Genomic DNA, 24,574 nt, shown 5'->3' on the forward strand with positions numbered 1-24,574 from the left:
TTCAGTTCCAGGATCGGCTCTGCCCGCCCTCAATGCCCCTCGCTGCCTGGAAGCCTGTGTTGCTTTCACCAGTCCATCACCTTCCCCGGTCCACAGCATCCCTAAACGCCGGCAGACCAACGATTAGAGGCATTATCCCGCCCCAGCAGCGTTAACAGATGGCGACCAGGCAGTGAAATCCCCTCCTATATGTAACTAATAAACCGCTTGTGTCTTAACAGGGTAATGCATGGAGACGCAATGTCACTTATACAAGATGTTGATGGAATTTACTATATAAAAATCTTCCTCCTAGAGTAAAGAGTATCAACATTACAACTCGACAGACGGCGGCGGGATAAGTAAAACAGACAAAAGACAAACAAGATAATAATCTGTTTCCAATCACTTAAGCCCCGTAGAGTTAGTGATCTGCGGTTTGCATATTCCCCCTTGAGTTCGGTAATTAATTACGGGCGAGGAGGCTGCACGCCCGCCCCAAGTGAGAGTTTTAAGGCAGCTGAGGTGGGGCATCGGGTACCTTCCTGGACTCCTCCAGCCAGGGACACGGGGCAGTGGCCGGAAGGAGAGCTCCTCCGGCCTTTCCGAGCCGCCTTTTCCGCAGGTGGAAGGGGAGAACATTTCAGTTGAGCGCCTTGTACTCCTGATCGGGGAGTCGCCGGCCTGGGGGATTCTGCAGAAACGGGGACCAGGGCTTCACCGGAGGCTAGTGGTTCTCCTGGTCCCTCTTAAGGGCACTCCCTCCCTTTGAATAGCCGCGAGTGGCCTGCTTTTTTTGAAGATCGCGCGCGCCGGGGGCCGCGGTGGCTGGGGGGGATCGAGGGGGCGCGCCCCTAGCTCCCGTCTCCCCTCGGTATCTCTGGCGAAGCAGCGGGTCCTCTCGCGACTTCGATCGTTACCGTCTCCCCACCCCCAACTCGCACACCAACTCCCCCCACCCCAAGAGCCGGCGCGGTTTAACATTAAACAAACGCAGCGAGCGCCTGGGAGCTGCGCTCTCGGCCGGGTCTGCGCGGCGGCGGCGGCGTTACAAATTGTAAATTTAAATTGCTCGCCGGATTCATTACCTCCCCTCTTTGATTTCAGCCAGCCGTGAAAAATTATACTGGTGTACCACTGAGAAACTGTTTTGCCGCAAAGAGCCCGCGCCTAATCACTGGCTTTCTCCCTCCGACAAAAGTGTAATTATTTTGTTTGGGGTGTAAATATAGGCCGCGCCGCGCACACACACTCAGCGTCCCGCCGCGCCGCAGCGCACGGCCCGCCGCCGGCGGGAATCTGCCCCGGAGTAGGAGTGGGCGTGGAGCCTGCGCCCGCCGCCTGCAGGCCCGAGCCGCTGGCGGCTGGTTTGGCGCTCTGGCGGGATCCGGCGAGCGGAGGCGGCAGACTGGGTCCCCAACTCTGTCCTCGGGAGTTGGGTTTTGCCGGGAATTGGGTTTTGCCGGAGGACTCTGAGATCCTGTGCACCCAAGCGGACCGGGGTGCACGGCCCAGGGCTGTGATGCTTGGGTCAGGGCGTGGTTTCAGGTCTAGGTGTCCGCGCAGAGATGCCGAAGGGATGGCGAGGGCGGAGTGGGTGAGGGTTTGGTCTCCAGATGGAAGCGGGTGCCCGCCTGCGTGGAACCCTGGACACGCGCACCACCGTGGACGGCTTGATTTCCAGAACCTCTCTGCGGGGCGCAGGGCCTTCCTGACAGTTGAATTGTGCACGGCTTAATTAACGGTCTTGTTAACTGGGCAGACCCGACCTGGGACGTTTAATCAAAAAAGGCAGGGAATCCCTCCCCCTCCCTTTCCCCTCTCTCCACTTCTTCCTTCCTTCTTCCCTCTTTCCTTGGGAGAGCTGCCGGGGACCCTTCCACAAGTTCACTCCTTCTCCAAGACTTTCACTCCAGCTCCAGGAAGGGGCGTTCCTGGGTCTGAACTCAAGCCCAGTCCAGAACTTGAACTTTAAAGAGGACTGCTGGGCCAGAGGGTTCGGGTGGGACAATACCCGCTGGGTCAGGTTTTTGGGGTCTGAGCCTTCTCCAGGCTCCACATCTCCAAGTTGGAGCAGGTGAGGAGGCCATGTCTGAGCCTGAATTCAGCTTTGATCTGAATAGCTTGTTGGGATTTCAGATCCCAACCACCCAGGGAGGGCAGGGACTGAGGTCCTGTTCCTTCCTGCAAGCCCCGTCATGTCCTGGAGGTACCCCAAGCAGTTCCACCACTCAGGCTGCTGGACCAGAACAAGCAGGCTGCATTCACTCCTGGGCGCTCATTCCCAGGGCCACACTCCTGCTCCAGTTTCTGGAAGGTGCAGTCTGGATAGACCCCTGAGGACAAAAGGGGGATCTTGTTGACATCAAAGGAAAGATGCAGTCCAGTCCCTCCACTTGTGAGGGAAAGTCTGGTGTTTTATTCAGAGAGGGAAAGTCCCACACGTGTCCCAGAGCGGCCCTGGCTACCCTGTTTGGTGAAGTAGATTCCAGGCGGCCAACAGCACCGCTCTAGCCCTGGGTGAGCCCTGACCATGGCTGAGATTCTCCTCATCCTTGTCTAGGGCTTGGGCCTGGAGTGGCCCAGTCCTTCTGCATCTGAGGCTGGAGGAGGCTGTGGCCAGGCCTCCTGGCCCTGCTGAGTGTACCTGAGATGGAGGCCATCCACCAGGCCTTGGGAGCTATTGGTAAGAAGATGCCCATAGTTCCACTCCATTCTCCTCATCTCAGATACAAGGGTCCCTGGACTTTCTCATCATTCTTTCTGCAACTAGCTAGTCTGCGTCTTGCTTCTCCTCTGTTCTCTTAGTCTTTATTATATTTTTCTGTTTTGATAGCGCATCTCTCTTTCTCTCTCTCCCTCTCTTCCTTCCCCTCCCCCCACCATTCTCTCCTACTCCCTCTCCCCGCCCCTCCATATCCTACCTCCTTTTTGTTAGCCTAATATGGGTTCCTTTAGAATTCGCCCGACTTTGGCAGCCCGCACTGTGTGTGTGTGTGTGTGTGTGTGTGTGCGTGCGCGCGCGCCCGTGTGTATGCGTGTGTGTATTTCTCGGTTGCTAATGATTGTGTGTTGATAGAGTAATGCAGTGGCCTCATTAGCCTTTGTTTAGAAGGTGTTAAAAGGGAAATCTGCATCGGAAAGCGGCGGTTTACACAGCAGCCGGGCTGAACCCTGCGCGCCACAGCGGGCTGGTGTGTGTGCGGGGGGCGCGGCCACCCCCCCAGGCGCCCACAGCGGCGGATCCAGGGAGGGGGGAGGGGACCAGGGAAGGCGACCCCAGCTCTTTCCTCCCAAGGCGAGTATGTTTACCCCGCTGTGCGCCCTTCTGCTCCGCAGGGACCGCAGCAGGGACCGGGCGTTCTCGGAAACTCCTCCGAGCTGCTCAGCCTGCGCGGTGGCCTTTCTCCCCCGCAGGTTTCTTGGGGAGGAGGGCGGGGAGGGCAGAATGCTGTTTAGAAGAAAAAAAAAAAAATTCAGGGATTTTGGGAGGGGTGTGTGTGTGTGTGTGTGTGTGTGTGTGTGTGGAGGAGTGAGGTGCCTTATCTTGGAGGCGAGTACAAATGAATTCACCGCGATTGGGGTATCTCAGGGCTGGTTGGTTGGTGGCTGAGGTCTCCTTGCGCCCAGCGATGCCCAAACGCGGGCCCCAAGCTTCAGGGGGTCTGCAAAGAATCCTTTCTTTCCTACCAACGCATTGCAGACCCCCGTGACGGCGGTTCGTTCTTAAAGTTACTTTGCCCTTCTGCCCCTGCCCAGGGGCTCCACTGGGGGAACGGATTCCGGAGAATGGAATGGGAGTGTGGCCGCCTATTTCTCCAAGCTCGGCGGAGGCGCAGAATTCATTGACCCCGGGCTAGAGAGCGTGTGTGTGTGTGTGTGTGTGTGTGTGTGTGTTTACGCAGGTGGGTGTGGGATTTGGAGAGCGAGCTTCACGAGCTCGCATTTTCCACATCCTGGGGGAGGCGAGGTTTCTGGCTGAGCAGAACGTGGGAAGAAATCCCTTCTTATCCTGGATCCTACGAAATGACCCATAAAAAACAAATATTTTGAGCAGCCTCGGTGGTGTGTTGAACTCGGAGCCAGATGCTTTTGCGGGCAAAGGGAGAAGCAGCGCTGCGGTGTTGGTGCACGGGAGATGCACAGGCTTGTCCCATGCATCACCCCTCTCTAGGGGGACGTGGCTGCGTTGGAAGACGCGCGGTGTCATCCTATCTGGCTTCTCGGAGTTTTGGTTTTCCCTCCCCTGGATTTGAGGTTGCCGGTCTTGGGGCGAAAAGCTCAGCTGGACCGGGCATTTGTGCGGTGCCAGGAGATGGAGACGCACCCGCGAAGCGCTGGACATCGCAGTGTGTGTGTGTGTGTGTGTGTGTGTGTGTGTGTGTGTGTGTTTTATGTTTGTATTTTTGTTTAAATCCAAGGCGAGGTGTTTGTCTAAGGGACGCGGCCGGGCCCTCGGGCAGTAACACTGAAACGAATTCCAAACCAAATCTGCCCTCGCCATGGAGACCCCCGGCCCCCAACACTCACCCCAATACCAGGTAGACAGAAGCGAGGTTCCCGGTGAACCCAAGTTAACATCGACCCCTCTGATGCAGCGGGATGGGGTCAGGGCCAAGTTCGGAGGAGACGGGAAAAGGATAGAAAAAGGCTTCTACCGCCCTGCTCTGCTCTCTGTCTCTTTCTCTCCCAAGCAGGTTTGTCGCACGAGGCAGGGGCTCGCCTGAGGCGGCTGCAGGGTCTGCAACGAGTTTGGACCTAGACAAAGACAGGAGCCGGGAGCCGGAGCTGGGAGCTGTCCGCGGTGCTGAACCTTACGCACCGCCTTGGGGGCGAGGGGCTGCTGCAGTTGGCCTGCTCCTCGGGGATCCTTGATTTGCGTCTTCACTTTGTGACTCCTGCCGCCCCTTGAATGTATTTCACCCCTTTTCCCTTTGCCTCTCCTTAGAACTGTGTCCTATACTCGGGCCAATATAGAATGCAATCTCAATGGATGAAATGATTGATTAAGAAACGATTTCTTGTTGCTTAGATAAATTCTGAAAGAAAGGCTCATTTTAACTATGTTCCATAAAAGGCACAAGTAGCTCTTCCCAACCCTCCCAAGAAATGAAAATTCACGTTGCAAACAATAGAACGAAACTGTTGTGAATACCACGAATCGGCCCATTGACTTATTGTGAAGAGGAGGCCAGGAGTTTAGATTTAAAATTTTGGTTTGGGGAATACCAGATCCCTGACACTTTAATTTCTGGGGTAGAAAAATCTAGGAGCTGGAAGGCTTGGTGGCTGCACGGGAAGGTGAGGAGACAAAGGCACCTGCCTAATGGAGGAAAGAAAGAGGTTTTGTGAGGGTCCCAGTAAGGGACATAAGTTGGCTTAACCCTTTGAGGCAGAGACGAGAGAGCTTCAGGGATAGCGACCTTTGGGATTACTCAGAGGGGCACGATGCCTTTGGAAAGTGGACACAAAGGGATCATCTGGTGCTTCGTTTTCTAAACATTCTAGGTGTTATCTAGGTGCCAAGCATGGACGCAACTAAGTGTCCACACCTCTGTTCAAATTTGCATGTGGCACCCATCTAGGAGAGTTTGTGTGCTAGGGAGAGGAACAATCACAAACTCTCTCCCTGGGAAAAAGCACCCATTTCGTGCACATGGGTTTGTTCCCAGTGGCATCTCATAGATGCACTGCCTCCTAGGGAGCCCTGAGGCCCCATGGCCTCCTCTCTATTTGATCTTCTCACTACCCTTCAAACCTCCCCACTGCCGAGATGTCAGCCAAGTCCAGCTGTTGACATCACCGTTACATGTGGAGAGGGTTCCCCGTTAATTCAGTGGCACACAACTGGCTGGTTCTCCACCGGAATATTGTAGATATTTTCTTTGCCCATGAAGGCAAAATAACCTGAATTCTCCAACTGGGATCATTTGTAACAAGAGGTTGCATCTATGGGATGGGGACAATGGTACTCCAGTTCCTCCAGATCTGGACTGTTAGCTTCTTATCCAAATACACTTAGATCTGTAATTAAGACCAAAGCCTTGAGGTCACAAGCCTTTCAGCCTCTCAGAACACAGAACCTCAACGTGTCATAAGAGAAGCCCTCACCTTGGGTAGTAAGGCATAAGAAAAACGATAATAAAGTCATTTTTTTGAGTGATCACAATGTGCATTGGATTCCTTAATCTTCACTGCAACTCTGAAAAAAGAGTAGATGTTTATTCTGGACCCATTTTATAGATGAGAAAAACGGAGGCTCTGAAACATTTATTGTTAGTTATGATTACACAGAAAGGACCTGTGTTGCTATCCAGGTTTTGTGGGCTTTGGATCCTGTGCCTGCTATGATACTCCATGCTTTACAGGGGAGCCACACAGATGGCTGCACTGGGGATGGACCAGCGGTGAGACTGATAACTTTTTAAAAAGCATAGTCTCTTTGGTTTCCCAGACCTCCTTGGCTTGTGGTCTGTGTTTGGAAGTGAGCTTAAGTGGTAACTCTGAAAGCAAGAAATAATGGCGAGAAGAGAGGGCTGTCCCTTTATGGGGTGGGGTGGCTCTTCCCCCCGCCCATGGGACCAGCTCAGTGTGAAATTTGGCTCACACCTGGGAGTCGTCTTGGACCCCCCCTCCCCCACCACAGCTCCTCTCCTGCCTCCCATCCAATCCGTCAGCGAAGTCAGCCAGCTCTGCCTCCCCAGCACATCCCAACTCGCCTGCTCCTCACCTTCCTGCATTAGCACTCTGGTTTCAGCCACCCCAGCTCATCTGTTTTATAGCAGCCTCCTCCTGACCAGATCCCCCATTCCCCCAATGCTCACCTCCTCTTCCATCTATTCTCTACAGTATAACTAAGGTTATATTTTAAAATCATAAATCAGATCTTGTCATTTCTGCCTTTAACCCTCCGGCAGCTCCCGTTGCACTTAGAACACAATCCATACTCCTCATCCTGGTGTGAAGGGCTCTTTGTGATTGGCTCCTGCCCACCTCTCCTCGTGGGCTCCCCCTTCCTATCTCTGTACCCTGCACATTCACCCCCCTGCTGGGCCTCACACAGGCCTCGCTTTTCTCACCTCCAGACCTTTGCGCTTGGCTTGCTCTTCTGCCCTCTGATCCTTACAGGGTTGGCTCCTTTCTATCACTGAGGTCTCAGCTCAAATGTCAATTCCTTAAGGAAGTCTTTCCTGACCATTTTACTTAAAAACACTCCCTCCCCAGTCCCTCTGCAGTCTCTATTTTTCTTATAGCCCTTATTTAAAATTTCTTTTTTAGTTGTTGATGAACCTTTATTTTAGTCATTTATTTGTATGTGGTGATGAGAATCAAACCCCGGGCCTCACACGTGGGAGGCAAGTGCTCTACCACCAAGCCACAACCCCAGCCCTTGTAGCCCTTATTAATATCTAGACTTATCCTATTTATTTTTAGTTTATACTCCTGGGGATCCAATCCAGGAGTGCTCTACAACTGAGCCACCTCCTGACCCTTTTTTTTTTTTTTTTTTTTTTTGTCTTGAGGCAGGGTCTCACTGAATTACTGAGGCTGGCCTCAAACTTGTGGTCCTCCTGCCTCAGCCTCCTGAGTAGCTGAGATTACAGGGGAGCACCACCATGCCTGGCTTAGAATCATCTTGATAATATGTTTAGTTGAATATTATCTGTCTTCCTTAATAAAATATCCATTCCATGAGGGCAGAGAGACTGTATATCTTGTCTACTGTTTAACTTCCAAATGCCCAGCTAGGTACTGGAACATAGTTGTTTGGTGCATATTTTTTGGATGAACAAATAATGATGGAGCACACGGATGGCCTCAGAGACGCAGCAGTGGGTGGAGATGGATGGGCAGAGCCGAGGAAGGACTGTGCTTCATTTGTCCATCTTCTGGGGTCTGCAGCTAACTGTGTGCATTCCCATTTTGGATAAAAGAAGAGGAAAAATCTTGCTTAAGGACCCCAAGAGAACACAGTCCTTGGGGTGGGAGTGGGAAATCTGCAGGTTAGGTACAGGATGGAGTCAGGGAAGAGAAATGGGGCGATGGCCTTGGAGGGTGGCTTTCACTTGTCCTCAGGTGGCTCACCTTCAGTTGGGTGCAGATAAGAGGGTGGCAGTAGGAAGCCCAGGAAGACATCGGAACCACTCGGCTTTGGGAAAGCCCACCAGCCCCGTTTGTGGTGGAGGGACACAGTCCATGGACAGCCCAGACTCTGGGCCCTATTCTCCTAGGCTGGAGTCTGGTGACACCTTTCACCCGCTACGTGACCTTGGGCAAGTCACTTAGCCTCTCTGGGCCTCAGTTTCTGAGTCTGTGGAGTGGGGGTCAAAGTCTGTGTCTGTCCCCTAAGGTGTCCGGGGGAGATCACCTTGGTTGGTTTAATTTGTGTCAGAGCCTTGGATGGGAGAGAAGGAGAGGGTCAGGATGTCCCAGGGGTGGGGAGAAAATCTCATGCTGTGGTCAGGAGCTCTTTTCCTATCTGTTGATAGGAGGCTTCCCGCCCAGCTCCGATGCTGACCGCCCAGCTGGGCAGCCCCTTGGAATCTCAGTCTCCTGGAATCTCTGTCCACGAGGGCGGTGGCTGTGTCTGCCTCCTGGGGGTGCTGGGAGTTGGGGGAGAGGGCAGCAGCCTGCATGTTGGCTGGTGCCACTGAAGCCGCTTTCTTTCCTCTTTACAAAGGACAGTGTGTCCTGGGAGAGCGGCCGTCCTCTTTAAGGAAGCACATCTACTCTGTTGGCCCTGGAGTGGATGCAGAAGGTAGAGGGTGGGAGGCCAAGTCTCAGAGTCACCAAAGGGCTTTTCAACACCCCGTCCCGGGGCCAGGGCTGACCAAGCTTCCCACAGAGCTCCTGTCCAGAGGCTCTATCTGGGCCACTGTGGTCACAGTTACCCTAGAAGGGAGCCTTCCTTTACGTAATGAAAACATTCTACAAAGACAAATCTCTGTTTCTTGTCCCTCCCTTTGAGCCCCAGAACAAAACCTGGAGCCACTATGGGACTGGGCTGGGGGAGTGGTGTTTATAAAGGTAAATGAGATGTTCAAAAAGCACCCTCCGTCGTTTGCTCACTTGGTAACCATGTATGGGGCACCTACTGTGTGCCAGGGGCTATGCTAGTGGTGGAGGGTCCAAGGTGAAGGAGCTTTACCCAGCCGCCACCCCCCCCCCCCGTTGTCCATAGCTGAGCAGGGGAGACCTGCACATCCCGTGAATTTGCACACCCCCACCTGTGACCGTGGACTTGAGAGGAAGGAGAGCCCTGGTCACCAAGCTGTCCACTCCCCCATTCAGTCCTTTCCTCTCCCCGAGCCAGGTAACTGTACCTTGGTTATCGAATTCACGGAGGCTCACTCTGGTCATCTGTAAACCAGGTAAAGTGGTAATGATAAAAGAAACTCAGAGCTCCCGGGGACTCTGAGGATGAATCGAGATGATGGACCCAGGCTCCTGGTGACAGCCAGTCGGCAGTGGCCGCCAACAGCCAGATATTAAGTAATAATGCCATTACAGATTCACCAAAGGGCCACTGGAACCGAATGCAAGAGGGGCCTTGTCTACAGAAAACCATCAATATTCACAGAACGGAATCGCGCGCCCTTATTAAGAGAAACAGGAGGAGGGGGCCCCTCGGTGAGAAGCAGGAGGGGCAGCAGATCCCCACCCGTCTCTGGAGGACCGATGTGATCAGTTAGGGGTCAAACATCCCCTTTCCCCTGTAGGGCCAGCAGTATCCCCGCCACCCCTCCCTCCCCTCCTCTTTTCCTTTTATCCACCTGAGTGTCTGTCCCCCCTCCTGTCCCTTCCTATACTGGAAGCTTCTTTGACATCAATGGGGTTTTGTCTCCCAAGGGGCATGTGGCAGCGTTTGGAGACACATTTGGTTAATGGACGTGGTGGAGGTCGCTACTGGAGGCTAGGAGGTGGAGACCAGGGACACCCGGAGCACCCTTGTGCACAGGATGGTACTTCCCGCCCCTTCCCACCCAGGATTACCCAGCTCAAAGTCTCAACAGTGCGGACGTAGAGAAAGCACGGCCTACGCCCTGGGCTGGTGGAAAGCCCCATCTTGCTGCCCAGACCCTGTGCTGGAGACCTGAGGAGGCTTTGTTTTCAAGATCGCTGCTGGATCCCTCCTTACTGCATGCATCTCTCCGTCCCCTGTGCATCTCTTGGTCCCCTGTGGGGTCTGCAGGTGGAGCGGGTGCAGAGGTGACTGGTGGTCAGAGGCCAGGAGCTTGTGAGGTTTAGAAGACCCCAGAAGTCCCTCCAGTCGAAGAGGCATACCAGTCTGGTCAGTTTCAGGCGTCTCCACTATCGGTATCCCATCTCGGGGGACATGTGGAATGTCAACAGTCACCACAGCTTTTCTGGAGGATGCTGGGGTGGGCGAGGTAGGAAGCACTCCACGTGCACTATTTGGGCAGGTGCAGTTAATCCTCCCATTTCACAGATGGGGAAAGCTGGGGCAGAGAGGGCCAGCAACTCTCCTAGGATCTCAGCACCCGTGTCTGCAGGGCCAAGCTTGAACTTGAGTTCACTGTGAATATTCACCAAGGAAGAAAGGAAGAGGCAGTCTCCCCCACCCTCTCTCTATTTTTGACAGGGCTGATGCTGGAAGCCAAGCCTCATGCATGCTCCGCAAGTCCCCTGTCACTGAGCTACAGCTCCGACCCTCCTGTCATACCCTTCATGAAGAGCTACGGAGAAGCTCTAAGTCTCCACTTCCAATGGAGATGTTCGTGACCCGGATTCGAACAGGGCATACTGTGTTACAGGTCTCAAAGTATTTGATTGGGCTCCATAACTATGTCCGATTCTTCTGTGTCCATCAAAATATTTAAAAGTGTTTGAGATAGAAATGTCAACTACCCTGGGGCTGTGGCTGGGGCTCAGCGGTAGGGCGCTCGCCTGGCATGCGTGAGGCCCCGGGTTTGATCCTCAGCACCATATATAAATAAATAAATAAAATAAAGGTGTTATGTCCAACTACAACCAAAAAGAAATGTGAGCTTTCCTGATTTGGTCATTACACACTGTACACATGGATTAAATGATCACCTGATAGCCCATGCATTTGTATGGTTAAAATAATAATTAATTTAATTTTTTAAATTTATTTTTTAGTTCTCGGCGGACACAACATCTTTGTTTGTATGAGGTGCTGAGGATCGAACCCGGGCCGCACGCATGCCAGGCGAGCGCGCTACCACTTGAGCCACATCCCCAGCCCCAATAATAATTAATTTAAAAAGAAGATGGAACCCGGAGCTGTCTGGTGGGAACTTGCCAAGGCCCTCTCCCAACAGGGATGATTCACCTGATTAACCTTGGGTTGTCTAGCGTCCCTCCCTCCGTTGCTGTGTGAGCTGGGGGGGATCACTGTGCCTCTCTGAGTCTGAATCTGTAAGTGGAGGAGAGCTTGACTAGGGTGTGTGTCCCTTTGAATGGACCGTCCTTCACTCTGGACAATGGCTTCCTCTCTGGGCTTGGATCCTAACTGTGTGGGAGGCAGGGGAAGCTAAGCAAAAGGTCCCGAGTCACCTGTCCCCTGTAGCTGATGAGAGGAGGGACGCTGCAGTGGGGATTCGTGGCTAAGCCCTTCCTTCCACCGTGGCTCCCACTTGCTGAGCCTGAGCTCTGGAGCAGGCGGCTGCCCGGGGATCTCCCACGTGGAGCCCAGAGGGCAGGGTGGACACCAGGAGAAGGGCAGCCCAGGGCTGGACACCTTGTGGCTTGCTTCTCATCTCCTTCAAGAATTTCTTCCTTTCACCTGGTCCCAGAATTGGAATGAATCACGCCCACGCGTCGACCCCATGGCGCTCCACAGGGGGTCGGGCAGCAGGAGGGCACCAGACCCAGTTCCCTCCCTGGGAGCTCAGTGGCCAAGACTCAATACGAAACCAGGAGAAAATACCAGATGCCCCAAGAAGCAGAGTCTGCAGCTCCCAGGCTCATGGTGTGATACACAGGGGACACGGATGCTCCACAGGCCCCGGAGATGTGGGGGGAGTTCTGGATTCCACTCGAGTAAAAAGGCACAGGCCACTTCCTAGCAGTGAGACGGGGGTCCTCGAGCCTGTCCGTGTTCTCAGGGGCCAACTCTGGAGAGGGTCGGTTGACTGGGGAGCAGTCAGTATTGGACACAAGTCACTCTCAGCACCAGGAGGCCCGACTCTGCCTTTGCGTTAACTGCGTGGCCTTGAGAAAGTCACCCAACCTCTCTGTTCCACCCCTCCATCTGTGAATCGGGAGTTGTTTATGCACTTATATTGGCCAGAGCTTCCTGGAGAGCTAGGCTAGAGTTGCCCTAGTGGCAGGTGGAGAGTTCTGTGTCCCTCTGTTGGCAGATTGGTTATAAAGAGGAGACACCCAGAGATCAGCTTGATCTAGGCACAGGGGTCCAAGGCAAGAGCCGCAGGGAGGGTTGGCAGAGATGGGCAAAGGAAACCCAGGGGTGTCTAACGGTCACCCTGGGCATGGACCAAGGAGACGTGGAAACCTCATAGATTAAGGGTTAAATAAAGAAGTTTTGTGATGCTGGACTGCTGTGTATAATCTGGAGGAAGAACTCATCAAAGGGGCCACCAGCAAATACCTATTAGGAGGAAAATTTATGTCAGGCTTTGAGTGTGGCTTGCTGTTGTATTTTTCTGACTTCTTCCTTCTTCTCTCCCTCCCTCCCTCCTTGTTTCTGCAGTGTTGGGGATGGAACCCAGGGCCTTGTGCATGCTAGGCAAGTTATACCGCTGAGTTATACCCCCAGACTGATAGTAGTCTGGTTTCTGTTGCTGTCACAAAATGCCCGAGGCTGGGTGATGCATAAAGAAAAGAGGTTTATGCAGCTCACAGTTTTGTAGATTGGAAGACATGGCTCTGGCATCAGCTCTGCCCTGGTGAGAGCCTCAGGCAGGTGTCTTGGTGATGTTGGGAGGACCAGCGAGAGGGAGGTCACGTGGGAAGACAGGAAGTCAGAGCACGGGGAGGCTGCCACTGCCTTAGGATAACCCTCTCTTGAGAACCAACCAGGGTCCCACAGAACTGCCTGATCCCTTCCGAGGACAGTGCCCCCGTGACCTGACCAAGGTCTTATGGGTCCTTCTTCCTTCAGCATCACCACATGGGGAATCCAGAGTGTGAGCCACCGGCACACTGGCCCCAGGGCTGCAGACATGAGGACCTTGTGGGTGGAAGTCTTCACCTCACGGGGACGCTCCTCCCATCCAGTCCCTCCTGACCCCTTCTTCATACTCAGCCGGAGCCAGTGTCCCTGTCACAGTAGGTGTCCAACAAACCACTGCCCACCTGCTCTCAGGGGCTGGAGGTAAGTCTGCATTTTCTTCTATTTTATGTAAACAGGAGCTGCTGTCTGTGTTCTTCCACGTCTGACTTGCTTCCTGCCTCAGAGGGGGTAGGTCTGGGGCTGCGCTGTGCACGGTGAGGATGAGACTTGGGGAGCGGAGAACCCCGCAGGAAGAAGAGACCAGGGGACGCATGGGAAGGCAGGGAAATGCGAGGTCACTAGGCCAGGCTGGGTCAAGGTCACGGAGTCATTCAACAAGCATCTTTGAGCTCCAGCCGTGTGCGAGGGCGTGTGCGGGAGTAGTGCTGAAGGTGGGGTTGGGGTCTCCTCACCTGCCCTCCACCCTGCCACCTTCTCCTCCCGTAGCCAGGAGGCCACCTCCCGGATGGCGTCCCTGTTCTCACGTGGCTTGCTCTGGCAGGGGTGGGCCGATGGGCATCTTGGTGGGAGGATGGAGGGGGGCGAGCATGTGTCCCTCTGGCCACAGCTCCCGCTCAGGGCTCTCTGTACTGCCTCCGTGTCCCCTTCTCTGGAAGGTTCACCTCTTGATGGCACCAGAAACTGGCCTGGGTGGGGGTGGATTCCTGAAGCTCTCACCTGTCAGCCCCCTGGGGTGGCAACTGTGCGAGAGGCTGGGTGACGTTTAAGGACTTGTGACCTCCCAGGAGACCCTCCGTGGAACCTCGCATCCTGATCCAGCCCAAAGCGTCCCAGGACATGGTCAGGGCCTCTGGGACGGAGACCCTGCTCCACCCGCAGGGACACCTTCCCAACGGGCACAGATCTTCCAACGCACCCCCAGGCCCAGGGTGACCCGGAGCCGCTCCCGGCACGCGGCTGGATGTGGGGGGAGAATTCCAACTTGGGCGCCACCGTCTTGCTCTGCTCATTGGAGAGCTGCATGCTCGGTGGGTGGGGCTGGTCTCAGGTGTGTGGCCTCCAGGTGGACCTCGTGAGGATGCCCAGGGCCTGGGTGTCTTGAAGAAAGGGCCTTCCTGCCCACTGTCCCTGATCGTCATTCTTTCCAGACGATGAAGACACTTATTTTTATTACTTGGGGTGAGGTGGTGAGGGAGTGGGGGCTCCCCTGTCCCTCATTATGGCAGGAATCCAAGCTGGGCACCGGAAGAGGTGAAGGCCGAGGTCAAAAACAGGAGGTGAGAGCCACCCAATCCGGAGCAGGCTTGCTTCCATTAAACCCGGCCTCCTTTGGTGGAGGTGAGACTTAAAATAGGAATAGTGTTTTTTTTTTTTTTTCATTTTATTTTTGGAGATTTCACCCAGGAACACTCTCCCTCTGAGCTCCATCCTCAGCCTTTTTTATTTTTATTTTGAGATAGGATCTTGCTACATTGCCCAGGCTGGCCTTGAACTTGGACCAACAAGCCTCAGCCTCAGCCTCCCCGGGCCCTGCTAGAAATGGGAGTTGTAAGGGGCCTGGGTGCGGGGACTGGACACCTGGGGTTTCTGAGCCCAGAAGGACCTGCTATCCCAAGAGGGAGTTAGGTCTGTTCCGAGGAGCCCCGAGGGCCCAGGAAGGGCCTTGGGTGGAAGCTGTGGGGCTCTGGAGGGAGGTGGCCCCTCCGCTCCGGGCAGCATGTCAGAGGCTCCTGCATCTGCATGTGCCTGGAGAGAGGCTATTCCGCCCGTGACCCACGTGCCCCAGCGTGGTCGGGATGGCAGGGTCACCCCGGCACTTGCCGAAACCCAGATGCGTGTGTCCCGAGTGTGGTCTGTGTTTATTGAACACCTACTAGGTGCCAGCACTAGGCTGGGCAGACGAGATCTGGTGGGCAACAGAACCGCAGGTGGGGGGCGGCCACTATGGGACGGGGAATGACAAGGCAGGGGGCCTCATTTAGCCTTAGGTGACAGGAGGTGACTCTCAAGCTGAGGCCTCCCGGGCACCACACCCGGGAAGGTGCAGGGAGGGTGTTCCTGGGAGAAGGACTGTTTGCTGCCTAAGGAGGGGACCTGGGAAGCTGGGGTCCTGCTGGGGTCTGGAGGAGTCTGGGTCTCACCCACCTGCAGCGGGGCCCTCAGGACCCAGGAGGTGGCGGGACACAGAGCCCCCTTCTCCTATGGGTTTTCCTGGTGATCTTGAGGACAGCCAGTGTCCAGAATCCCTGGCCAGAGGGCCTTGAGGCAGCGCCTGGTGCTAGCTCCTCCCTCTCCGTGGCCACCCTCTTCCCCGAGGCCGCGGAAGTTCCAGGAAGGAGGGGAGAAGAAAGCCAGCGGGATTCTGGAACTTTCCCTGGGCCGCCTTCTCATCCTCGACTCTCTGCCTTGGCTCATCTTCCGGGGAAGACCTTGAACAGAGAGGCTGCTGACCCCACTTCCCTGCAGGCTGGCGATGGCTGCGTGGTTCTCTTCGTGGGTGAAGAGGCGGGCGGGACCCCTGCTCAGTGACAAGCCTCAGGCCAGACCACAGAGCCAAGGCCATTCCTGCAGGAGGAGAGAAAAGGAGGAGGAAATGGAAGGAAGCGAGGGAGGACAGAGGGCAGGAGCCGCAAAACGGGGAGAAGAGGAAACTGGGACTGGGGCTCTGGCCACACACAGTGACCTTGGCTTGTTATCTCTGCTGCCAGGCAGGGGACAAGCCCTTGGCTTATCATAGCCCACCCTCCCAACAGCCCTCAAGGCAGGTGCTTTCATGAGAGGTGAGGTCACTTTCCCAAAGTCACACAGCGGGGAGGGGAAGACCTGCAATTCAAACACAGGTCCCAAGATCCAGAACCCTGGCTCTTGGCCTCTGCTCTGCTCCTGGCTCCTGGCACACCCCTGGGCAGACCACCAGGGCCATGGGCTCACCTTGGGTACGTCCAGTTCTGCCGGTTATTGCCTTCTCCCAGATGACAGAGGCGGTCTTCTCATCCGGGCACCTTCCAGGTTCTTCTGTACCCAGCAGTGATGTTTATATTTTGATAAAATAAATATAAAATAAAATTCACTTTTTAATCTTTTTTTTTTTGCATCAGAGATTGAACCGAGGGGCGCTTAACCACTGAGCCATGCCCCCAGCCCTTCTGTTTTTTATCATGAGACAGGGTTTCACTAAGTTGCTGAGGGCCTCACTGAGCTGCTGACTGGCCTCAAACTTGTGATCCTCCTGCCTCAGCCTCCCAAGGTTCTGGGATTCCAGGTGTGGGCCAGCTCACCCGGCTGGCTTTTTAACCATTTTTAGTGTCAGGGGCTTTAAGTCCGTTCACCCTGTCATGCAAGTGTCACTACCATCCTGTTCCAAAGCGTCATTGCCCCAAACAGAAACTCTGCTCCCTCCAAGGTGGGACACCTCCTGTCTCCCTTCCCTCTTCCAGGTGCTTCTTGCAGGAGAGTTGGGTTGGATGTGACCCTGTTCCTCTGGGTGGCAAGACCCCTTCTGTTTACCATCCATCTCTTGAGCAAGAGTTAGGCGGCTCCTGCCTTTTGGTTGATGAATAGTGCTGCAAAAAACCCCCAAATTCAGTGGTCATTTGAGTCCCTGTTTTGAATGCCTCGGGGCACACCCAGAGAAAGAGGTGCCCTTTCCCATCACACTTGAGTAGCTCCAGGGCTACCCATGTACCTGGCTCTTCCCTGCCTGCTTCTCCTTGTCCCCAGCCTGCTCCCATGCTCCCTCTGCTCCAGTCACCTGGCCTTCCTGCTGCCCATACAGTGCTGGTTGCTCCTGCCCCAGGGCCTTTGCACTGGCCATTGCCCTTCCCCTGAGCTCAGCCCCTCCCTTCACTCCGGCCTGGCTTCCTTTGCTGCTTTCTCAGCAAAGTCCCCCAACACCCTGGTCTAAAGCAGCACCCCACCCCAGCCCCTCACTCTTCATGGCACTAAATACCAGCTGAAAGGCTGTGGCTTGTGCCTATGTCTCTCTACCATCCATCGCGCCCCCTGGAGCTCAGCAGAGGGTGAACCCCTGAATACCACCCCCCTTGTTGAATACCAGAATGAACCTGTGGCTTTGCTGGTACTGGTGACTTCAGGGCTTCGTCTCATCTTGAATGAATGATGGGAAAGTGGGTGACGCGACCCGGGATGGGGGCCCTGCCTTCCCCACTGGAGGTCAAGTCCAGGGATGGGATTTGGGGTCCGCTCCCCAACGTGGCTTTGGCCGCCCCTCCGTGTGGTGGCCGGGAGGCCCCGCGCCTGGAGATTGGCGTGATGGATGGGTGTGGAGGAGGCCTGGGAGGAGAGCGGGGGACGGCAGTGACACTATTTAGCTGAGGGAGGACTTCCTGACACTCTTCACATCAATGCAGGCTGCCAGGGACGGAGGCAGCTGCCGCAGGCTGCTCTGGTCCCACCAGCACTGTGTGTGTGTGTCCAGGAGTCTGCTCGGGGGCGTGTGTCTGTCCGGGTGCCAGTCTGGGTGCGCATGCTCCCACCTGTGCGCATCTGTGCTTCTGTCTCCTTTGTGTGTCTGTTTTTAAGTGAGTGTCTGATTGTGTCTTATTTTTTGCAATACCGAGGATGGAACCCAGGCCTCAGAGCGAGCCAGGCAGGTGCTCCCTCACTGAGCCACACCCCCTTATTTATTTATTTTAAGATTTGACACAGGGTTTCCCTAAGTGGCCAGGCTGACCCAGCTCTTGTGATCCTCCTGCCTCAGCCTCCCCAGACAGCTGGGATGACAGGTGTGCACCATGGCACCCGGCTGCTGGGGCCTTGGTGTGGGTTGGATCTGTGTGTGTCTTTGCCTGTCTGTGTGCACGTGCGTGTCCCTGGGGTGCACGTCTGTCTGTATTGGTGTGTCTGTCTTTTGTGTGGCTGAGCGGAAGAGCTGGGCCCCAGGGAAATTCCCGCTTGGAATTCATCGACTCCACTGGTCAAACCCTCCAGGGCTGAGTGCCTCCCATGCACCAGACCCAGAACCTCCAAGTACAACTTGAAGGGTCCCAGACTCCGAGGACCAGGGACAGGGTGCCTTGTGAGCAAGGGCTGGTGGCGTTGACCACTAACTGAGTGTCTCAGGTGCTTTCTGGGGATATTTTCAGATGAAGCAAGGACTGTCTTTATTCCCACGGAGAGATGGAAGTCACCCAAGGTCACACAGCAAGCGGGCGGGTGGGGTGGCACTGACCAAACCCAGGAAGCTGACCCCTGGAACTCACAGGCTTTATTTACCTCGGAGACCTCCATGAATTAACACGAGGGCACAGCACTTGGGAGATTTATTTATTTATTTTATTTTTGATGACCAAACATCTCTTGTGTTTCCAGGACAGTTAAAAAGGGTCCGAACCCCGGGGCTGGGGGTGTAGCTCAGCACCTGGTGTGTTCAATCCCAACACTGAAGAAAAAAAAAACAACAACAACAACCCAGACCCCAAGTCACCACCGAGTCAGCGACTGTCACACACACACTGCTGACTGAGGGCTGCTGGTGTCCATGGTTCAGATGAGTGGGGGGGATAGTGGGGGACAGTGGGGGTGTGATGACCAGTGGGGGACCCTGCTTACACTCCCCATGTCCCCAATGAGAAGTGGCACGTGTCAGAGGACCACGTGCATCACATCACCTGGGATGCAGGTTGGGGGTGCAGGGCCGGGTCCACCTAGCAGGGCGGAGGCTCAGTCTCTGGAGTGAGGCTCAGGAGGCTGCACCTTTAATGAAGGCTTCGGGGATCCCTGGGCTCCCTTGTGCTTCAAAACCACAGGCATTTTTGTTGCTGGGAGAACCGGCGGCGGGAGATTAGGTAGTGCCAATCCAGATGGCCTTGGGTAACATATCACTCTTGGACTTTGTTCTAAAGGCCATAGGGAGCCCCCAGGGCGTTTGAGCAGGGGAGGAAGGGAGAGCCGGAAAGGAAATAGGGAACCCACAGTTGACCACGTGCAGCAACCCGCCTGAGACATTGTAGGATTTGGATGGGGACGAGGCCAGAAGGTCATTAAGCTGTGGCCCTGGGAGAGTCATGGCCTGTCCTTCCTCGGGTGGAGCTTGGTGACCGGAGCCTTGACCTTGGGATGGATGCAGGGCCGCCTTCCTTGCTTGAATCTAAGTGCTGAACTTCACCAAACCAGAGAAGGCTTCCTGGAGGAGGTGATGCCACCCCAGGCCCCAGAGAGGGCAGGTCAGGAGGGGAAAAAGGAGGGTCGGGCTGCGGTTGTAGCTCCGTGCTAGGGTGGGGGCCTCCCTGGGTTTCCTCCCCAGGCTTAGAAAAAAAAAGAAAAGGAGAGAGAGAGAGAGGGGGGGGGGGGGGAAGGGGCTCTTGATGGAGGAGGAGGTCCAGCCCCCCAGGCGGCGCCCCTCCCCGCCCTCCTCGGGGCTCCCTGCGCCCCGGGCTCGCCAACTTCTCCAGGGAGAGCCCCGGGCCCCCTCCTGGGTGCGCGTCTTCCATCAGGACGCGGAGGAAGTTGACGAGCGCGGGCGGCCCCGGGACTGGCGTTTCTAATTAGCACGCAGGAGGGAGGGCGCCTCCGTCCCCGAGTCGCTCCGCTGATTGAATCTCGGGGCTGAGGCTGGAGCCGGCGCCGCGTGTCAAAAAGAAAGCCTGCGCGCTCGGCTCGCGTTAAAGGGACCGCGCCCCATTTCCAGGGCTCCGCTTCCCCAGCCGCCTGCGGGGCGGGCGGGGACGGTGCCCGCGGAGCCCGAGCTGCCGGGGGCGGGGACCCGGGGGCTGGGGAAGGGGCCGGGGAGGGCGGGGCCGGGCGGGGTGCCGGGGGTGGACGGGACCCCCCGCTGGGCTCCAGGAGGAAAGCAGGTTGGGCAGGAGCAGGCGAGGAACGGGCCATAAAGGGAGAGAGGCGGCTGGCTGCGGCGAGGGAGGGAGAGGCGCCGGCAAACACAGGTTCATTAATCTGTAGTTCGTCTGCCTTTTCTGTTAGGAGGATGAACTTGATGAGTTAATTAAGTCGCAGTCTGTAAAACCAGTTTATTTGCATAGGAAACTCCTGGGCCAGCGTGTTGTGGGTGAGTGTGCGGCGCAGACAATTCGGGGGGAAATTACAGCCTCATTAATATGCTAATCTGGTTGCAGGCCTGGAACGGAGTTTTGGGTTGGTGGTGCTCGGGGGTGGTGGGTGTTTGGTTGCTTAGCAACCCTTTTCTCCAGGTAACCCTTCTCTGGCTTGCCCTTGATATCCCCAAAGGATCTCAATGTGCAAGGGAAGGTAAGCGGGAGAGCATTCTGTTGTCACAGAACAGTGAGCAAACTAAAAGGCAAACACACACACACACACACAGCCACACAACGACAGTGTCTTTACAGACAGGCTTGGGGAGGGGGCAGGGGAGGCTTCCTGGGTGCCACAGACAGACACCAACATGAAAATGCACGGTGCCTGGTGTCGTGGAAACAGACACGGCCGTGTCAACACACACACACACACACACACATGCGTGTGCACACAAACACAATTGGTGTGTGGGTTTTGTTTAACAAATAAATGCATGTAACGAGATCGCCTGTGTCATCACAGGCACACTAGGTAATGTCCCCCACCCCCAGAGGCACACAGAGGCACCCAGACCCTGTGCGTGATCTTTACCAAATAACACAATAAGCACTGAGCACAGTGTGCGCTTCAGATTATGCAAATGATGTGTGATCATCGATTGTAAGATGGGAACACACACCATGCAGAGCTCCTGCAACCAGGACTGGCGGGAGTGACCGGCAGCTGTGTACCCCTGTGGACACACAGGACCATACCTGCACCACGGCAGCCAGGCACTGGGCAGGGACATGTTGACGATGTACCCCGACAGGCTTAACTGGCACAGGGCACAGGGCGTGCACTTCAGAGTGTCACCCCTGCTTGCTCTCCTGAGTCCCTTGTCCCTTGAACTAAGCCTGCTGTCCACACTGCACACCCTGCGGCCTCTCTGCACTTACATATCTGTGCCTCGTCCCTTCTTCAGTCACCTGGTAACAGCATATTTTTGGGGGCTCAGGTGAATCCAACAGGTCGCATCAGAGACAGCAGAGCTTCTCCAGAGACCCCACACTGCAGGGGTCGGGGGAGATGGCGCATGCCCCCCTGCACAGAAAAAGCACCAGGCCCCGATGGTGTTATGGGTGAGTTCTGTAAATGTTGAGAGGCAGATAATTCTTGGATTACATGAGCTGTTCTAGAACACAAAAGAAAAAAAAAAAAAAGAAAAACAAAGGAAAGCCTCCTACTTGCAACTGTAATGGACAGTCTAGATAAGAGTGGATGGAGCCATCCGTAATCCAAGAAATGTGGGTGAAAACCAAACAATTTGCTGTTTATCCCAGGTCAATCTCATGTGTGAGAATCAGGACGTTGGGGACCATCAAGGGAGGGGCTGTGGGGAGGTCCCAGTCCTGCGGTGTACTGCTGGGGCTGTGTGGGCGCAGGGAGGCAGCAGGTTACGAGGTTAGACATTTGCATTCAGTGTCACCCAGAGATGCAGTTCCTGGGCATCGACACGGAGGAGCCACGTCGCAGACACATAGCATACGTGCACAGGGTCGTGGCAGTGTTGTGTGTACTGACGAGCAGGCAGAGCACTGTCCCTCCTCAGGTGAAGGGGTGTGTGCGTGATCCCGCCTGGGAAGGAGACCCCAGGAGCCACGCAGAGTGACAGGAGGGCCGTGGAATGTGGCCTGTGAGAAAGGGACCAAGGTGAGAAGTCGCACCATTCCTGTCAATTGGGAAACGAAGTCCCGGGTGATGGTGGTGTGAGAAGGACAAGCTCCCACCTCGGTGGCCCATGGGGACTGTCAGACAAATCTCATGCTAAGGGAAGGAAGCCAGAAACAAGAGCGTGCACAGGGACGTCCTTTAACAGGTAAGTGGAAACGGCAAAACTGACCCTCGGGGCGGGAAGGAGTGGACGGCTGCCCCCTGGCAGGCTGGGTGGAGGCGTCGGCCCCACAGAGATACCAGGATGCGTTTTCCTCGGGTGACGGGAAGGGTCTGTCCCTGGGTTGTGCAGATGATGTGAAGGTATCCACTTATCAAAACTTACCCAATTACGCATTTAAAAACGGGTGCATCCTTGCGTTGAATATAACTTGGCCTCAATGGTTTATTTAAAACACTGTTTTACTGTAAATAATAAAATGGAACATACTACTTAAATTCTAAATATCTTTCATGTATCTAAAAAATTATTATCAGTCAGCCACCTATCAATCTTTTACCTATCACCCATCTCTACCTGAAATACATAACTAGGGGCCTGTGGGAGGGGGAACTCAAGCAAGAGGAGTGGGGTGACTGCATCATTGCTCCTGGTCTCCAACCCTTCACTCCTTTCTTGTTATAGATTTATGATCCTCCCCTCTGTCAATATGGTGGCTGGCACTTCCCTGGCCCCTGACTCTGGCCAGGTGACTCATTTTGGCGGATGGGATGTTAAAGGGTGGGACAGAAGCAGAGATTTCAATATCTGTGAGAGGTTTGCTTGATCTTCAGCCCTTTTATGATGCATTGGGATGCATTATGGCCTGGGACGTCTGGTCCCCTCAGAGCTGATCTGCACCCTCCAGGAGGCCTGGATCTGAGGTACCCAGCTGCACCAGCCTGGATCAGCTGCCCCATGGACAACCTGCAGATTCACATGTGTGAAAGGCACATTTGTTGTCATAAGTCCCTGGAACTGGGAGATTGTTTGTTACGCAGCATTATTACAGCAATAACTGACTGATACAGCAACAAAGAGAAATAGTACTGAAGTGTGGAGGGGGTACTCAGCCTGCTCTGTGGACTGAGAACAACCAGCTTAATGTCAACCCCTGGGGTCAGAGAGAGAGAGTCTGTGCCCACCCATAGACTCCTGCATGTCTGCAGGTCAACTTCACCTCTGGGCAGAGTGGCCAGGGCCAGGGTCTCTCTTTTATCACCCCAATCCATGCCAATCCCACCTCCCACCCTCCATCCTGGGGTGCCTGAATTGAGTCCACTGTGGTTGGGCAGCCACCCACCCATTTCCCCTCTCCCCTCTCTTCCCATACAGCTCTGCAGTCCTCAGTCTTGACGCTCCTCCCTCCTGCAGAGCCTTGGCTCAGGCTGTTCCTCCTGCCTCGTGTGCCCTTCCCATGGATCCAGATCAAGCCAGTCGCGATGGCACAAGCCTGGAATCCCAGTGGCTCTGGAGGCTGAAGCAGGAGGATGGCAAGTTTGAGGCCAGCCTTAGCAACTTAGGGAGGCCCTGAGCAACTTGGGGAGGCCTTGTCTCAAAAACATATAAAAGGGGCTGGGATGTAGCTTAGTGGTTAAGTGCCCCTGGGTTCAATGCCCAGTTTAAAAAAAAAATCCAGATCAAATGGGCCCCTAGAAAACATGGGTTCCAATGACTTCCATCTGTGCCCTGTGCTCAGGGCCTTACCCACCTCATCTTGGTTTTCTTCATAAGGACCTTATGAGATGGGTCCGGTTGCCGTTTCCATTTCCCAGATGGGAAAGTGAGGCTCAGAGAGGTTAAGCAACTTGCCCTTGATCACACAGTCAATGAGTGATGGAAATCTATAAGCCTGACTACAAAGTCAAGGCTCCAACATAAAAGAGTCTGGCTCAGAGGTGTCCTTGAGGGTTTTCCCCTCTGTGGGGTCCCTGCCCTGCTGAGATGACTGCAGGAGTCACGGAGGTCGTCCTGTGATGGAATCTTTAATGTGCTTGGACCTGAAAACATCACCTTGGGGAAGGGCCTCGTCCCTTAAGAAATTATAAATATTTCATTTTCCCTCTTCTCTCCCGCCTTGTCAGCCCCGAGATGGAGTTATCGACGGGGACCGGGTGACGGACAGATTGGCAGGGCTCTGTATTGATGAGTTAATAGATTGTTGGCTTTTTTTTTTTTTTCATTCTTAGGAAAAAAAAGAAAGAAATCTTGACAGCTGTGTGCATGGTGGCGGGCAGGCAGGGCCGCCAGAGAGGGTGACAGGAGGCGAGGCCCAGGTCAGGGTGGACCCGAGCTGGCAGCTCGACCTTGAACATTGATCCCAAGTCCACCCACCTCCCACCTCTCCTCTGTGGCTCCCGGCTGGTGGCAGCTGATCCCTGTCCCCTGCTTCTGCTCCTGGTCCTCCGTCCAGCCCGTGCCCCGTGGCCAGAGGCACCATTTCCACCCGCGAGCCGGATCCCGTCACCCCTGGGCCCCAGGCACGTGGATGGCCATGTTGCAGGTGCAGCCCGATGTCCAGCTGTGGCCCCTGCCCTCCCGTCCTGTGGTGCCTCTGACCTGGCTCCTCTGCGCGGCCACCCAGAGTGTCCATGCTGTCCCTGCAACGTTGCCTGTGTGGCCCGGTCTCTGGGGTCCGCACGGGCCATTCCCTCTGCTGTGGAGCTGTCCTGCAGATGCCCACCTGACCCCACCCTCACCTGCCCAGGCCA

Source organism: Callospermophilus lateralis, chromosome 1 (genome assembly GCF_048772815.1).
Source record: "Callospermophilus lateralis isolate mCalLat2 chromosome 1, mCalLat2.hap1, whole genome shotgun sequence".
NCBI classification, from domain to species: Eukaryota; Metazoa; Chordata; class Mammalia; order Rodentia; family Sciuridae; genus Callospermophilus; species Callospermophilus lateralis.